Here is an 11,600-nt window from a genome sequence, read left to right as displayed (position 1 = left end):
GGCCTCAGCCCTCTTATGGAGGGAGCGCTTAAAGCTAGGTCTACATAAAGCAAGGAGACCCGGTATGCATTGCACACAACAACATACGGTAATGAAAGATACCAGAATCACAATTCCCACTTCCATACATTTTTTCCACCACCCACTTAAGTTAGGAAACAGGGACCATAACCATTCAAAAGAGGCTGTATCGCTCTCTTTCTGCCATTGTTTGTAAGCTCTTTCAACTGATGAAAGGTGAGAATCCACCTCTTTAGAGAAATCTGTCAGGAGCAGGAGCAGCATTCCTCACCTATCACCGCACAGGTTCCCCCTTGAGCTGCTAACAAGTAGTCAAGGGCCTGCCTATTCTGAAGGGCCACCAGTCGAACTTGGTAAAGTTCCAGATTGGTTTCATTCATGGCTTTGATAGTTTCCTGGGAAAACTTGGTAATGTATTTGACCATAGCATTGTAGAGGTAAGCCAGCTTAACGGTTCCATAACTAGGCAGGGCAATCATTCCAAACCTATCTGTGCCAGAAACAATAGTGGACTCCAGGGGAGGAGTTTTAGCTCCCCTACGAGGCCTCCCCTGGGGCTGTTTGTCTAGGAATCGGAAGGGAGGTTCCAAAATTGCTTTGAAACATATTCCAAACCAGCCATCTATAGGCATTTGTATCACACATCCACCAGGTGTCCCCACCGGGCAGTAGTCCATTAGCTGGTGAGCTTAACAGAGCAAATGTTTTAGGACTCAACTCCCTGATGTACAGTGAGGGAAATAAGTATTTGATCCCCTGCTGATTTTGTCCGTTTGCCCTCTGACACAGAAATGACCAGGCTATAATTGGAATGGTAGGTTTATTGTAGCTGTGAGAGACGGAATAACAACAAACAAACCCTCAAAAGCCCAGTGCCCAAAAGTCAGCGATGGATTTGCATTGTAGTGAGGGAAATAAGTATTCGATCCCCTATCAACCAGCAAGATTTCAGGCTCCCAGGTGTCTTTTCACTATATGCAGGTAATGAGCTGAGATGAGGAACACCCTCTGTAAGGGAGTGCTCCTAATCCCAGCTTGTTACAGTACCTGTATAAAAGACACCTGTCCATAGAAGCAAGCAATCACTCAGCTTCCAAACTCACAACCATGCCCAAGACCAAAGAGCTGTCGAAGGATGTCAGGGACAAGGTTGTAGACCTGCACAAGGCTGTACTGGGCTACAAGACTATCGCCAAGCAGCTTGGTGAGAAGGTGACTACAGTTGGCACGATAACTCGCAAATGGAAGAAACACAAAACAACTGTCAATCTCCCTCCGTCTGGGGCTCCATGCAAGATCTCACCTCGTGGAGTTGCAACGATCATGAGAACGGTGACAAAGCAGCCCAGAACTACACGGGGGGAACTTGTCAATGATCTCAGGGCAGCTGGAACCATAGTCACCAAGAAAACAATTGGTAACACACTACGCCGTGAAGGACTGAAATCTTGCAGTGCCCGCAAGGTCCCCCCGCTCAAGGCCACAGGCCCGTCTGCAGTTTGCTCAAGGTACAGGCCCGTCTGCAGTTTGCCAATGCACATCTGAATGATCCAGAGGAGAACTTGTCGAAAGTGTTGTGGTCAGATGAGACCAAAATCGAGCTCTTTGGCATCAACTCAACTCGCCGTGTGTGGAGGAGGAGGAATGCTGCCTATGAGCCCAAGAACACCATCCCCACCGTCAAACATGGAGGTGGACACATTATGCTTTGGGGGTGTTTTTCTGCTAAGGGGACAGGACACCTTCACTGCATCGAAGGGACGATGGACGGGACCATGTACCATCAGATCTTGGGTGAGCACCTCCTTCCCTCAGCCAGGGCATTGAGAATGGGTCGTGGATGGGTATTCCAGCATGACAATGACCCAAAACACACAGCCAAGGCAACAAAGGAGTGGCTCAAGAAGAAGCACATGAAGGTCCTGGAGTGGCCCAGCCAGTCTCCAGACCTTAATCCCATAGAAAATCTGTGGAGGGAGCTGAAGGTTCGGGTTGCCAAACATCAGCCTCGAAACCTTTCTGACTTGGAGAGGATCTGCAAAGAGGAGTGGGACAACATTCCTCCTGGGTTGTGTGCAAACCTGGTGGCCAACTACAAGAAACGTCTGACCTCTGTGATTGCCAGCAAGGGTTTTGCCACCAAGTACTAAGACATCTTTTGTGAAGGGATCGAATACTTATTTCCCTCACTACAATGCAAATCCATCGCTGACTTTTGGGCACTGGGCTTTTGAGGGTTTGTTTGTTGTTATTCCGTCTCTCACAGCTACAATAAACCTACCATTCCAATTATAGCCTGGTCATTTCTGTGTCAGGGGGAAATGGACAAAATCAGCAGGGGATCAAATACTTATTTCCCTCACTGTAGGTATAGGATCTTAGTGCAATGGGAGAGCTAGGGCGGTTGGAAGATAATTTACAGGGACAAGAACTGTAACCAGCAAACCACTGATGAGCAGGGGTCCTCTCCTGAGAGTAGCAGACCAGACCTCCCACTTTCCCCCGCAGCGTAACAGGAATTGGTTTGTATGTTCTGATGTAGAGTTTGGTCTCTACCTGGTTTACAATGCTTTGTGGACCTTCAATTGAACAATTTTTACGCAATTCCCTGTTCCCGGGGGAATTAGGTAAAAGGGATTTATTAAAATATCCTGATAACTGAATCCTTTTACATTCCTCAGGCCAAGAAAGGGGCAGTGGCCGCCACGGCAGGCCTTGAGAATGGAAAAGAATCGCTGCACATACCCAGCAATCACTCAAGTTTAATTCTTTGGCCAATTGACTTTTTAGGTACTCATAGGGATTTCCCCCTTGTAATTCATCATGTATAGTCCAAGGCCAGTAGGTGGCCAGGCCATAAGACATCATTAGAATGACAGCAGTTACAAGGTTTAAGGGTCCCTTTTGAAGAGCCATTTCAAACCATCCAGGGGCTCTGCTGTCCAGCTATCAGTGTCAGTATGTGTGGGCTGATCCCTCGCTGCAGGGTCTTGGCTACCCTGATGACTGTCCTTAAGCTGAGTGCTGTCCTGCGTAGCAAGGCTTTGGTTGCCTTGTCCCTCCTCTTCCGACTGGCTTGGCTCCCGCGTGGGAGGGTCTTGGCTACCCCCTTGTGAATCTGAGAATGTAGCAGGTGTATCTAATGTGTGTGAAGTAGTGTTACGAGCAGGGTACTTAACACGAGAGTGATGGACCCAAGGCTTTAGGCCTGCCACCTTCACACAGGTGTAGGTTGTCAAAAGAATCTCGTAAGGGCCTTTCCAACGAGGGGCCAGGCTCTCCTCTTTCCAGGACTTGATCAGGACTTCATCCCCAGGCAGGAACGGATGGACAGGGGCATCCAGTGTCTGCGGCAGATGACTCACCACGTGCCTAGAGAAGAGGAAACAGCCCAGAGAAGAGAAGAGGAAACAGCCCAGAGCCCAGACACATATTGCTTAATTAAATCATCTCCTACTACAGACACAGTGTTGCCCGAGAGGGTGGGTGCAATGATGGGAAACGGCCTACCATAAGTGAGCTCAAAGGGACTCACCCCTAACCTTCCCTTGGGCAGGATGCTCACCCTCAGAAGAGCCAGTGGCAAGGCGTCTATCCACTTCATTGAAGTCTCTTGGCAGATCTTGGCTAGGTGCTGTTTCAGACTTTGGTTTGCACGTTCCACTTTGGCGCTGGAGGTAGGTCTCCAGGCTGCATGCAATTTCCATGCTATGCCCAAGGCCTTACATACCTGTTGTACCACCTGAGAGATGAAAGAACTGCCATTATCACTCCCGATCTAAGGAAGTCCAAACCTGGGGAGAATCTCTTTCAGAGGTTTCCGGGTGACTTCCCTGGCTTTCTCCGTTTTTGTGGCATAGGCTTCAATCCAACCTGTAAAACTGTCAATGAACATAGGTAAATATCGATAACCCGCTGCTTGGGGTAACTCAGTGAAGTCTACTTGCCATTGCTGCCCAGGTCCTGTGCCCATGCTCAGTGCTCCCGGTGGAGGAATCCTTCGCTTTGCGGGATTGTTGGCAGCACAAGTAACACAAGCAGCTACAGTGGTCCCTCTACTTACGAAATTAATCCGTTCCGAACGCACATTTGTAAGTCGAAAAGTTCGTAAGTCGAAAAGCGGTTTCCCATAGGAATGCATTGGGAATGGATTAATGCGTTCCGGAGCCTAGAAAAAAGACCCAGACCCCCAGTAAGGCTTGCAAACTGCACAGGAACATTTCTTTTCAAGAATAAACAGGCAGTAAACAGGCAGGCAAGTCAAGGAAACCGCATGTAAGATTCGTAAGTCGAGGAAACCCCATCTAAAAATTTGTAAGTCGAAAAAACCGCATCTAAAACCGGATCTAAAACTGCCGTTTGTAACTCGAAAAATACTTATGTCAAGTAGTTCGTAAGTCGAGGGACCACTGTACTTCCCTTTCTGCCAGCACATGGAGGCGACAAGCGAGAAAATGTCTTTTCATCATATCCACCAGGGCATCGGCCCCCTCCGTGGGTGCATCCGGGGAGGGCTCGGTTTGTTCCATCAGTATATATCCAGCTCAAAAGCAACATGACCCCTCCCCAAATCCCGCAATACCCTATGCGCCTGGAAGCCCGCATCGGCTTAAAACCTACCATAGACAGGTCCCACAAGTATGGCTTGTTAAGGGACTGCCACTCGAGTTTTAACACCCCGATTCTGGCAGTGAAAAAGCCAAAGACGGGTAAATACCGCATAGTACAATACCTACGGGCAATAAATCAAATTGTGGTTCCACTCTTTCCCTCCATTCCAAATGGCTACACCTTAATGTCTACCATTTCTGGAGATTCTGCTTGTTTTACAGTCTTGGATTTAAAGGATGCGTTTTTCTGTATACCGGTCGCTAGAGGGAGTCAAGAGCTGTTTGCATTCCAATGGGACGACCCGGAAACTGGTAGGTGTTCCCAGAAATGTTGGACTGTGCTCAGTCAGGGTTTTTGTAACACCCCTGTTTTGTTTAGCTCTGCCCTTGGGCGGGACCTGGACTGATGGTGCCCGGAAGAGGAGGGTGTGACTCGTCGTTTTGATCTGATTCAGTATGCAGACGACATTTTCCTAGCTTGCAACGATTGGCCATCTTGCATTGCTCTGACTATTAGTCTCTTGAACTTTCTGGGAATGGTGGGGTACCGTGTCTCGCAGGCAAAGGCTCAAATTGCTAAAGGAAAAGTCACTTATTTGGGATTTGAAGTCTCACAGGGGAAACGTGCCCTACTACCGGAACGGAAGGAGGTCATTTGCCGGCTTACCGCCCCTATGACCCGAAAGCAGCTAAGACGTTTTCTGGGAATGGCGGGGTTTTGCAGGCTGTGGATTCCCAGTTTCGGGCTGATGGCGAAGCCCCTCTATGAAGCAACAAAGGGTAAGGAAACTGACCCCTTTTCCTGGGACCCCAATTGTGAGTCAGCCTTTAGAAAGATCAAGAAAGAGCTTATGAGTGCCCCCGCTCTGGGACTTCCTAATTTGGAGAAGCCCTTTCAACTCTATGCCCATGAACAACAAGGAGTTGCCCTGGGGGTATTAACTCAGCGGATAGGACAGTGGGTGCAGCCTGTAGCTTATTTCTCTGTGCAACTGGATGAAGTGGCCAGAGGCTGGGCCCCTTGCCTGAGGGCAGTAGCAGCAGCGGCCCGAGTGCTAGCAGAAGCAGGAAAATTTACTCTAGGACAACCAGTCACCCTGTACGTGCCCCATGCTGTGCTTACCATCCTGGAACAATGAGGGAATAGGTGGCTCACACCCTCGCGCATGACCCTGTATCAAGCAGCCCTGATAGGGGATCCTAGCATGACCCTAGCCTCTACCTCGGCTTTGAATCTGGCTACATTGCTTCCCTTTGAGCCTGGACAGGACAAAGAACATGATTGTTTACAAACTATAGACTGCACCTATGCTAGCCGCCCAGATCTAGCAATAGCAATAGCAATAGCACTTACATTTATATACCGCTCTATAGCCGGAGCTCTCTAAGCGGTTTACAATGATTTTAGCATATTGCCCCCAACATTCTGGGTACTCATTTTACCGACCTCGGAAGGATGGAAGGCTGAGTCAACCTACGTGATCAGCCTCTCCCTAATGCAGATTTGGAGTTTTTTTTACAGATGGAAGCAGTTTCATAGAGGAGGGAAGGCGGAGGGCGGGCTATGCGGTGGTTTCTGCCTATGAAGTAATAGAATCAGCACCCTTGCCGGCGGGCACCTCAGCTCAACTGGCCGAGATCATCGCACTGACACAGGCACTCCAGCTGTCTGAGGGATTGTGAACAAATATTTTCATGGATTCCAGGTACGCTTTCTTTGTTCTACATGCACACGGAGCGATCTGGAAGGAAAGAGGGCTTTTGACCTCAGCAGATAAAGAGATCAAACACAGGACTCAGATCCTGGAGCTTTTAGAAGTGGTCCCTCTACCAAGGGAGTTAGCTGTAAATATGCATTGCAAAGGCCACCAGAGGGGGAACGATCCCGTGGCGCAGGGTAACAGTGCAGCGGATGCCGCTGCTAAAGCCACCGCCATAAAAACCCCAGTGATTGAGGCGCCTTTGATTCCTGAGCCAGTCTCTTTTCAAGACGCCCCCTCTTATTCTCCCAAAGACATTGACTTTGCTAACAAAAACGGGGTGTCCCTGGATCCAGATGGCTGGTGGAGACTGCCAGATGGAAGAGGATGTCTTTCTGAACCTCTGTTAAGGGCCCTGTTGCAGCGGCTTCATGCCAGCACCCACGGGGGGGGGGGGGGTTCCCTGGTGGATATGATGAAAAGACATTTTCTCGCTTGTCGCCTCCATGTGCTGGCAGAAAGGGAAGTAGCTGCTTGTGTTACTTGTGCTGCCAACAATCCCGCAAAGCGAAGGATTCCTCCACCGGGAGCACTGAGCATGGGCACAGGACCTGGGCAGCAATGGCAAGTAGACTTCACTGAGTTACCCCAAGCAGCGGGTTATCGATATTTACCTATGTTCATTGACAGTTTTACAGGTTGGATTGAAGCCTATGCCACAAAAACGGAGAAAGCCAGGGAAGTCACCCGGAAACCTCTGAAAGAGATTCTCCCCAGGTTTGGACTTCCTTAGATCGGGAGTGATAATGGCAGTTCTTTCATCTCTCAGGTGGTACAACAGGTATGTAAGGCCTTGGGCATAGCATGGAAATTGCATGCAGCCTGGAGACCTACCTCCAGCGCCAAAGTGGAACGTGCAAACCAAAGTCTGAAACAGCACCTAGCCAAGATCTGCCAAGAGACTTCAATGAAGTGGATAGACGCCTTGCCACTGGCTCTTCTGAGGGTGAGCATCCTGCCCAAGGGAAGGTTAGGGGTGAGTCCCTTTGAGCTCACTTATGGTAGGCCGTTTCCCATCATTGCACCCACCCTCTCGGGCAACACTGTGTCTGTAGTAGGAGATGATTTAATTAAGCAATATGTGTCTGGGCTCTGGGCTGTTTCCTCTTCTCTTCTCTGGGCTGTTTCCTCTTCTCTAGGCACGTGGTGAGTCATCTGCCGCAGACACTGGATGCCCCTGTCCATCCGTTCCTGCCTGGGGATGAAGTCCTGATCAAGTCCTGGAAAGAGGAGAGCCTGGCCCCTCGTTGGAAAGGCCCTTACGAGATTCTTTTGACAACCTACACCTGTGTGAAGGTGGCAGGCCTAAAGCCTTGGGTCCATCACTCTCGTGTTAAGTACCCTGCTCGTAACACTACTTCACACACATTAGATACACCTGCTACATTCTCAGATTCACAAGGGGGTAGCCAAGACCCTCCCACGCGGGAGCCAAGCCAGTCGGAAGAGGAGGGACAAGGCAACCAAAGCCTTGCTACGCAGGACAGCACTCAGCTTAAGGACAGTCATCAGGGTAGCCAAGACCCTGCAGCGAGGGATCAGCCCACACATACTGACACTGATAGCTGGACAGCAGAGCCCCTGGATGGTTTGAAATGGCTCTTCAAAAGGGACCCTTAAACCTTGTAACTGCTGTCATTCTAATGATGTCTTATGGCCTGGCCACCTACTGGCCTTGGACTATACATGATGAATTACAAGGGGGAAATCCCTATGAGTACCTAAAAAGTCAATTGGCCAAAGAATTAAACTTGAGTGATTGCTGGGTATGTGCAGCGATTCTTTTCCATTCTCAAGGCCTGCCGTGGCGGCCACTGCCCCTTTCTTGGCCTGAGGAATGTAAAAGGATTCAGTTATCAGGATATTTTAATAAATCCCTTTTACCTAATTCCCCCGGGAACAGGGAATTGCGTAAAAATTGTTCAATTGAAGGTCCACAAAGCATTGTAAACCAGGTAGAGACCAAACTCTACATCAGAACATACAAACCAATTCCTGTTACGCTGCGGGGGAAAGTGGGAGGTCTGGTCTGCTACTCTCAGGAGAGGACCCCTGCTCATCAGTGGTTTGCTGGTTACAGTTCTTGTCCCTGTAAATTATCTTCCAACCGCCCTAGCTCTCCCATTGCACTAAGATCCTATACCTACAGTGAGGGAAATAAGTATTTGATCCCCTGCTGATTTTGTCCATTTCCCCCTGACACAGAAATGACCAGGCTATAATTGGAATGGTAGGTTTATTGTAGCTGTGAGAGACGGAATAACAACAAACAAACCCTCAAAAGCCCAGTGCCCAAAAGTCAGCGATGGATTTGCATTGTAGTGAGGGAAATAAGTATTCGATCCCTTCACAAAAGATGTCTTAGTACTTGGTGGCAAAACCCTTGCTGGCAATCACAGAGGTCAGACGTTTCTTGTAGTTGGCCACCAGGTTTGCACACAACCCAGGAGGAATGTTGTCCCACTCCTCTTTGCAGATCCTCTCCAAGTCAGAAAGGTTTCGAGGCTGATGTTTGGCAACCCGAACCTTCAGCTCCCTCCACAGATTTTCTATGGGATTAAGGTCTGGAGACTGGCTGGGCCACTCCAGGACCTTCATGTGCTTCTTCTTGAGCCACTCCTTTGTTGCCTTGGCTGTGTGTTTTGGGTCATTGTCATGCTGGAATACCCATCCACGACCCATTCTCAATGCCCTGGCTGAGGGAAGGAGGTGCTCACCCAAGATCTGATGGTACATGGTCCCGTCCATCGTCCCTTCGATGCAGTGAAGGTGTCCTGTCCCCTTAGCAGAAAAACACCCCCAAAGCATAATGTGTCCACCTCCATGTTTGACGGTGGGGATGGTGTTCTTGGGCTCATAGGCAGCATTCCTCCTCCTCCACACACGGCGAGTTGAGTTGATGCCAAAGAGCTCGATTTTGGTCTCATCTGACCACAACACTTTCGACAAGTTCTCCTCTGGATCATTCAGATGTGCATTGGCAAACTGCAGACGGGCCTGTACCTTGAGCAAACTGCAGACGGGCCTGTGGCCTTGAGCGGGGGGACCTTGCGGGCACTGCAAGATTTCAGTCCTTCACGGCGTAGTGTGTTACCAATTGTTTTCTTGGTGACTATGGTTCCAGCTGCCCTGAGATCATTGACAAGTTCCCCCCGTGTAGTTCTGGGCTGCTTTGTCACCGTTCTCATGATCGTTGCAACTCCACGAGGTGAGATCTTGCATGGAGCCCCAGACGGAGGGAGATTGACAGTTGTTTTGTGTTTCTTCCATTTGCGAGTTATCGTGCCAACTGTAGTCACCTTCTCACCAAGCTGCTTGGCGATAGTCTTGTAGCCCAGTACAGCCTTGTGCAGGTCTACAACCTTGTCCCTGACATCCTTCGACAGCTCTTTGGTCTTGGGCATGGTTGTGAGTTTGGAAGCTGAGTGATTGCTTGCTTCTATGGACAGGTGTCTTTTATACAGGTACTGTAACAAGCTGGGATTAGGAGCACTCCCTTACAGAGGGTGTTCCTCATCTCAGCTCATTACCTGCATATAGTGAAAAGACACCTGGGAGCCTGAAATCTTGCTGGTTGATAGGGGATCGAATACTTATTTCCCTCACTACAATGCAAATCCATCGCTGACTTTTGGGCACTGGGCTTTTGAGGGTTTGTTTGTTGTTATTCCGTCTCTCACAGCTACAATAAACCTACCATTCCAATTATAGCCTGGTCATTTCTGTGTCAGAGGGCAAACGGACAAAATCAGCAGGGGATCAAATACTTATTTCCCTCACTGTACATCAGGGAGTTGAGTCCTAAAACATTTGCTCTGTTAAGCTCACCAGCTAATGGACTACTGCCCGGTGGGGACACCTGGTGGATGTGTGATACAAATGCCTATAGATGGCTGGTTTGGAATATGTTTCAAAGCAATTTTGGAACCTCCCTTCCGATTCCTAGACAAACAGCCCCAGGGGAGGCCTCGTAGGGGAGCTAAAACTCCTCCCCTGGAGTCCACTATTGTTTCTGGCACAGATAGGTTTGGAATGATTGCCCTGCCTAGTTATGGAACCGTTAAGCTGGCTTACCTCTACAATGCTATGGTCAAATACATTACCAAGTTTTCCCAGGAAACTATCAAAGCCATGAATGAAACCAATCTGGAACTTTACCAAGTTCGACTGGTGGCCCTTCAGAATAGGCAGGCCCTTGACTACTTGTTAGCAGCTCAAGGGGGAACCTGTGCGGTGATAGGTGAGGAATGCTGCTCCTGCTCCTGACAGATTTCTCTAAAGAGGTGGATTCTCACCTTTCATCAGTTGAAAGAGCTTACAAACAATGGCAGAAAGAGAGCGATACAGCCTCTTTTGAATGGTTATGGTCCCTGTTTCCTAACTTAAGTGGGTGGTGGAAAAAATGTATGGAAGTGGGAATTGTGATTCTGGTATCTTTCATTACCGTATGTTGTTGTGTGCAATGCATACCGGGTCTCCTTGCTTTATGTAGACCTAGCTTTAAGCGCTCCCTCCATAAGAGGGCTGAGGCCTCTCAGCTGATAGCTCTACAGTATATGGATGAGGTGGTTACAGAGACTTAAAGGATATAGCCATGCGACTATTCCTTTGTCTAGAGAAGGGAATGATACCTATGGTCAGGCCTGTGATCATGTCTGAACCATAGGGACTCCCATCTTGGAATCCTGTTAGCCTGACTCTGAGTATACTGTGAGAATCAGGTCAGTGCCTAATCAAGCTAGCTTTTCTGTATTAACAACAGGATGCTCTGTTCTTTGTCATGTCAGCCCACTAGGCTGGTTGACACTATCTCTTTAGCTGTTTATTGCTTTCACTCCCTAGTACTAGGCTCCAGTACTCTCGCTAGGGGGAGGTGAGCTGATAAACTATTACCAATGTAGATACATTTTAGGGCCCTTACAATGGTCCTGCTGTGAGCTTCAAGGTTCTGTATGATGATGGATCACCTCCTGTGATGGGATTGGTGGTTTGCTTGCACGTACCAATCTGTATCACGTATGCTTTGATGTTTTTTTCTTTACTGTGTATAAAAGCTGTGGGCAGACTCTTGTCTTTGGGAACTATCCCCTAGATGGCCACTTTGTGATTCTGCAGAATTCAATAAAGTTTCTTTGAACTATAAAGTTTTCTCCTTCTTGGTAAAGAGAGAATCGGCAGTTGTCTACCAGGTAGCTAATAACCCATTGGT

The sequence above is a fragment of the Hemicordylus capensis genome, chromosome 1 (assembly GCF_027244095.1).
Source record: "Hemicordylus capensis ecotype Gifberg chromosome 1, rHemCap1.1.pri, whole genome shotgun sequence".
Taxonomy (NCBI): domain Eukaryota; kingdom Metazoa; phylum Chordata; class Lepidosauria; order Squamata; family Cordylidae; genus Hemicordylus; species Hemicordylus capensis.
The sequence above is the reverse complement of the archived record's forward strand: the minus strand, read 5'-3'. Positions refer to the sequence as shown.